Source organism: Penaeus japonicus, unplaced genomic scaffold, assembly GCF_977035675.1.
Source record: "Penaeus japonicus unplaced genomic scaffold, GWHDUDI00000001_assembly GWHDUDI00000001, whole genome shotgun sequence".
NCBI lineage: Eukaryota > Metazoa > Arthropoda > Malacostraca > Decapoda > Penaeidae > Penaeus > Penaeus japonicus.
The window spans coordinates 8567314-8574813 of NW_028234403.1; positions in this window are offsets into that span (position 1 = coordinate 8567314).

Below are 7500 nucleotides of genomic sequence, written 5' to 3' on the forward strand. Positions count from 1 at the left end.
GAAGAATAAAAGTAGAAGAAAGGGGAGGAAAAAGAGGAGGAGAAGAAGGATGAGAAGAAAAAGGAGGATGAAGAGAATTAAATCACCGAAATTGTGTATACACAAGATAAAATATAAAAGACACTACTCCTTCAACAACATATATATCAACAAAAACACATATAGATATGCAATAGCGTTGCACATAACCAGCTCCAGGGCTTTAGTAAAGACACGCCGAGGGTCCCCTATCAATTTACACAAACGTAAATCTTGTCTTGCAAGATTTTTGAGTCGGGTTAACTTATTTTCCCCCCTCGACAACACCGAGACTTTGAAGGGGAGTTTAGCTAGAACTTGGCTTAATGAGGTTCCGGAGGCTTGATACACTGCACATGTTCTCAGCTGGGTGAATATGTATATGTATATGTATATGTATATATATACATAAATGCATCAATATATATACATGAATAAATAGATAAATAGATATAATATATATGCATATGTATATATATATATATATATATATATATATATATATATATATATATGCATTTGTACATATATATATACATATATATATATATATATATATATATATATATATATATGCATATTAATATATATATATATATATATATAATAATATATATAATATATATAATACATACATACATAATATATATATATATATATATATATATATATATATATATATATATATATATATGTACATATGTACATACACACATACCATTTGAAAACGCTGTTTCGTTAGAGTGTCCTTTGTTTTCTTTTCTTTTTTTAAGAATTAGCTAACACCTTATCTATATATTTTCATAGTTCAATTATGTTCATGTGATAAATCACGATACTAAAGATAAAGAGGTGATATTCCAGCAAAAAAAAAGAAAAAGAAAAACAAGGTATTGATATATAAATAAAGACAATTAGCCATCGATGAACCTTCACGCACGCACGCACGCACACACACACACACGCACACACATCTTTCGGAGTGAATTATTCATCCAGCTGTGTAGTGAAACCGTCATATTTTTAGAGAAAGTACTCGAATGGTCATTATAAAATACGTCCAACTCTAACTACCTTGTTTAGAACACTCTTGAGGTTTCGTTTACGTTCTTGAGGAGTCAAAAGTCCCCAAAAGAGCAAAGAAAATGAGTGCTGCGACAAATATATAACGTATATAATCCCTAAGCTTAATGGGCCGATAACAAGTTTCCTTTTGACCTGAACTGGAGGAAACCGAGTTGGAGTTTAAGGAGGAAGTAAATGATGTAATGGTAAGAGAAAAATCCTTAGCGGAACTTGGATGCAATCAGCATTTTTTTTCTCCTACGGCCAATCGCGAATCTGGAAGTGTGTTTTCGCTCCGCAGTTAAAGATATTGGAAAACCGGTAACACACGGGCTCTCATTACAGTTGTCTCTTAAATTGCAACCAAAAAAAGAAAGAAAGGAAAAAAGAAAAAGAATCTTCTTACGATCTTCAGAACAGCGTAAGATTTCCAAGTTATGTAAAGCGCGGAAATACCTAGCGCCCCTTTGAAATCCCACTGTTATTTGCACATCCAACGGGAACCCTCCCTGAACTCACCAAATATGGCGCCATAACTCCAGAGCCTGCATGAATTCTCGCACAAAACCGCGCTATTGCACCAACCGCCCCCGGGTAAGAAAATATTTTCCTAAACCTCCATAATACCGAAACAGCCATGAACCCTCGACCACTTGTGCAACAGAAACCATCAGGCAACCAGGTCTTCACCAACGCAATAATAACCATGACCATCGTTGAGCAATTCCCTTTAGTACCCCGGCAGATAAGAACTATCAGTTTCTCCTAAACCATCTGACCGAGCCAGCTAAACACAAACTGTCCATTGTTACAGTTCATGCATTAAATACTCCCATTGCTGCATGACACGACATTCCAAAGGGGGCATTCACTTCAACTACATTCCTTACTTCCTATTGTAGAATTGCAGGTACTGTACTGCTGAAGTTATTCTCACAGTTGCTGTAACTGAAGTGAACTGGACGTTAGTGCTGCTAGAATAACCCTTTCCTTTCCTGGAATAGTCCTTTTTTTTGGTCATTTTATATCACAGATAGAAGTTGCTTGCGGTATAGCTGTAAGTTTGAAATTGTTGTCGGAATGCTCCTGTAATGGTTGTCAGTGTTACTAGGACTGCTAATGGTCCAACCGGAATCGGTTTTGTTACTCTTGAAATGACTATTGCTGTCACAGAAACTGCTATCTATTTACCCATTGATCGATTTGTCTTAATATCTTTCTACCTATGTACCTTTCGAACTACTTTTTTTTTTAATCTATTTATCTATCTATCTATTTATCTGTGTCCTTTCCTACCAACCGGACAGCCCATTTGTCTATCAATCTCTTTAAATAGATAAATACCCGCCTTTATTATTATTACTAATATCATCATTATCCTGAGCTTTTTTTAGGAGGTGGAATTTAAGGTAAAATGAATATTAGTAACGGCAAAAGCAAGTTTCATTTGGGATGCGGTCTGTTGGACGTTAATTACAATTTTAATTATCTTTCGACTAGATACGTGAATAGGGTTTATGACCATTGCAACAGCTGACTCGTTTTTTAGGCTCCGTTGCGTTATTATGGTCGTTGTCAGATGCATATACCTATATGATTTTCGTTCTCGTTGTCGTGTTGGCATTTGTATTTTTGTCATATCAATGATCGTAATGATTATGATAAGTATGGGTATTATGCAAGATGATGATAGCTATAATGATCATTGCAAAGCATACGGTAATGATGATGGTACTAGACGTATGGATGGTAAAGAAATTGAATATATAAAAGGTAATTACTAGGGTAAAAAGATATAATGCTAGTGAAAATACAATAGAATTGAAAGCAGCAGTAGATGTAGTAGTAGTACCAGTAACAGTGGTAGTAATCGTTGTACTACTACTGCTGAACTACTACTACTACTACTACTGCTACTACTACAACAACAATTACTACTACTACCACAACTACTACTACAACAGCAACTACTACTACTACTACTACAACAACTACAACTGCTACTTCTGCAACTATTATCACTACGAATTCTATTATTACTGCTATTACTACAACTACCACTACTGCAGCAACTACCACTATTACTACTACTATTATCACTTCTACTTCTACTGCTACTAGAATCTCTACTACTCCCATGTATTAAAAAAGAAAAAAATAATTCAAAGCCATGAAGTAAAATCAGCTTAGACCTTTAGTTCTTTTTGTTATTCTTTTATGATTATTTGTTATTCTTTTATCATTATTTGTTATTATTTTATTATTATTTGTTATTCTTTTATTATTATTTGTTATTCTTTTATCATTATTTGTTATTCTTTTATTATTATTTGTTATTCTTTTATTATTATTTGTTATTCTTTTATTATTATTTGTTATTCTTTTATTATTATTTGTTATTCTTTTATTATTATTTGTTATTCTTTTATTATTATTTGTTATTCTTTTATTATTATTTGTTATTCTTTTATTATTATTTGTTATTCTTTTATTATTTGTTATTCTTTTATTATCATTTCTTTTACATTGCTGCGTATACCAGGTGCATGAACACGTGAAAATAAAACTACAAAAAGTTTTAACTTATTTCGTTGTTAAGAAACTCGATATAATTATAATCATTATTATTAGAGTTATTATAATTACTGTGGATGTTATTACTGCTATTAGTAGTATTAGGATTATCACCATCATAATCCCCGTTCTCTTTATTACTATTATCATTGTTATTGATATTCACACCATTATAGTTAGTGACATTACTTTTATCATTACTATTATTATTATCATCATCATAAATATCATCATCACTGTTAGTATTACTAAAATCACTGTTAAGTCTTTTCATTCTCTTGTCTTGTAATAAATCTGAGATAATCTGTACCTCTAAATTTAAAATCGAATAAGATTCACAAAACATACAGTTATGATTCAAGTGAATATCACTTAAATACAAAGGGTAAGCGTGTACGTTGTGGTATGCATTTAGGAGAGATGGAATTCAAGGATTTGTTGTTGTTGTGATAAAAGAATGTAATAGACGTGTTTGTTGTTTGAATTTGATACAGAGAAGATGAATAAGTAGATAAGTGCTTATTTACTTATCATTATTCTTTACTTTTTTATATTTTTTTGTTCATGTTATTTGGTTATTCATTTCTTCTCTCTCTCCCCCTTTTTTCACAATTTATTTAGAGTGTGCACTTCCCTATTCATGTATATTCACTCATTCAGTTATTATTCACATACATTTTTATTTGCACGTTCCCCGTCCAACCGGGAGGACCCTGAGTATCAACTTTATTTTTACAGCTAGACAACATATGAGTTATGCGAAAGTTTGGGTGAAAATGAGAAAACATGTGTGCATCTGCTGCCGCTAACATGAGCTTGCAGACTACCAGTAATATTCGGATGGCTGGAGATGGAAACCGATATACAGTATGTATATGTACATGCATACGTTGACATTTATATACGCACAAACACATACACATACATATGCAGACACACACACAGACACACACACACACACACACGCACAAACACACACATACACACACACACACAAACAAACACACACATACACACACACACAAACACACACACTCTCTCACACACACGCACACACACAAACACACACACAGCGGGGAATATCATAGACACACACACTTACAAAAACACACGTGCACATATACAGTAAAACGACAATCGATTCATTCCAGTAACAAACGGGACGATATGTTGTGTAATTAATGTACGCTTGAAATGTCCCAAGCGCTTGTTTCTACGTTTAAACCGATTTGGTCGAAGGAAAAGGGGAAAATATATTTGCGATATGTATAGAAAGAAATGTAGAAAAAAAAGAAGGAACATGTTTGTAAAAAGTAGATGTTCGAACATTTAAGGAATGGGGTTGAGAATGTTGTGTGTTTTCTTGAGGTTGATGTTATTGCAAATTTTAAACAAGTAGGAGCGAGAGAAGAGAGAGAGAGAGAGAGAGAGAGAGAGAGAGAGAGAGAGAGAGAGATAATCTATCTAGATATAGGGAGAGAGAACCAAAAAGAAAAAAGAAAAAAAAAAAAAAGAAAAAAAAAGTAAAGAAAAGATAAAAAAAAAGGCAGATACATAAACCACCCAACCAACCAACCAACAAACAAACAAACAAACAAAAAAAATACCCCCTCTATTCTCGATCATGCTAGCCCTCCATTTAAGACGCTCCGTATCAATCATTATCTATAAACACAAAAAACCTCCCATTCGAAATCAGACAAACGGCTCGACAGCCTAGATATCTAAACGCCTTCTCGCCGCTGGGGTCAGGTCACGCAGTCAATCGACACGAGGCGAAGCGAGGTCAACTGTTTTCACCCTTGAGCCCTCGGCAATTATTGGAGGATGCGGCACTGTACTTCCAGGGACACTGTACCTCCAGCGACACTGTACCTCCAGCGACACTGTAACTCCAGCGACACTGTACCTCCAGCGACACTTTATCTCGGGGGCGCACGGGCGGGCGGGGATATTCCGATTATTTCGGAGCGCGTCGAAGCTTGTCATGGATTGGGGTGGGGGTGGGGGGTGGGGGTGAGGTTAGGGGAGGGTTTTTTTATGTGGTGGGGAAGGGGGGGGGAAGTTAGAAGAGGCTTAGGAAAGGGGGCGTGATTTTTTTTTTTTTAAGGGCGTGAGGTTAGGGGAGTTTGTTTTTTCTGGGGGGGGGGGTTAGGTCAGGGGAAGGGTTGTTTTTGAGGAGGGGGGTAAAAGAAGGAGGGAAGGGTAGGGGAAGAGAAGGGGAATGGAAAGGGAAGGGAAAGTGAGGTGCTGGGAAGGGTAAAAAAAAAAGGGGGAAGGAAAGGGAAACAAGAAAAGAAGGGGTAAAGAAAGGAAAAGAAAGGAAAGAGAGAAAGAAAAGGGTGGATGGGAAGGGTAGAAGACGAGAGGAAGGGGAAGGGGACGGCATGGAAAGGGGAAAGGTTGGTGGTGGAGGAAGTAGTAAGGGTGTAGAGGGGAAAGGAAAGAGGAATGGGTGCGCACGGAGAAATGGGGAATGGGAAGTGAATAAAGAAGATATAGGAGGGATACGGCGATAAAGGAAGGAGGAGGGAGAGGGAAAGGAAGGGGAGACATAGAAGGAGATGGGGAGTGGATGAAAGAGATAGAGAAGGGAAATGGTGATAAAGGAAGGTGGAGGGAGAAGTAAAAGGAGGGGAGAGATAAGGGAAGGGGAGAGATAAAAGAAGAGAGGAAGAGATTGATGAAAAGAAAATGAAGAGTTTGGAGAGAAGAGGTGGAGGGAAGGAAGGGAGTGCCATTGAGAACGACTATATTAAGGGACATTGCTTTTTAAGTGGGTATAGCTCGCACGCATCATACTCCTACTCTTCATCATAATCATCATCATTATCATCACCTTCATCATTATAACCATAATCATCATCCCCATCATAATTAACCTCCTCCTCCTCATCCCATTATCATCATTATCATCATCATCATCACCATCATCATCAATACCCTCATCATCACCATAACCATCATCATTATCATCATCTACTTCCTTTTCTTATTCTTCTTCCTTTACCAAGGGCCTCCCCCCCCCCACCCCCCGCGCGAGTGTCTTGGGCCCAGCAACCTAAAAGCTTAAGAAATGCACTTCGATATCGTTGAGGACTTTGAAAGAACCTCAACTCGAAATGGTATCGTTGCAGGTGCATTTTCGTCCTTGATCTCCTTGCAACGAAAACAAGTAGAACAAGAAGAGAAAAAGAAAGAAAAGAATGAGAGAGAGAGAGAGAGAGAGAGAGAGAGAGAGAGAGAGAGAGAGAGAGAGAGAGAGAGAGAGGAAAAAAAAAGAAACTTAAGTGATGTTCTGTGTCTAGTAACATGTTTCGGCAATTCCTTGGTGTCCAAAACATTTTTTTCCCAAATGGCCTGTACCATCACCGAGAAAAAAAGAGAAATAGAGAGAGAGAGAGAGAGAGAGAGAGAGAGAGAGAGAGAGAGAGAAAGAGAGAGAGAAAGAGAGAGAGAAAGAGAGAGAGAGAGAGAAAACAGATACAAAAAAGATAGAAAGAAAGAAAGGAAAAAAAATCTGAGCAATGCAAGTCTGGTGAATTCTTTGTGTAGTCAATAGTTCTGGGAAATATAACTCTGGAATGCCTGTCTCAAATAAAAAATAAATAAATAAATAAATGAATAAATAAATAAATACATAAAAAAGGGTAATATATTTTCAGTTTCTTGTATCGCCTAACTTTGTGAAAGAGTAGTCCTTACCATTACAACTTTATTGTATTTTTTTCTCTCTCTCTTTTTCTCCCACTGAGATAATTAAGAAATAAATAAATAAAAAACAAAAAGAAGATGAAGCAAAAAAGAGAGAGAGCAAAGCCTGTGCTTCCCTTCGCAACATAA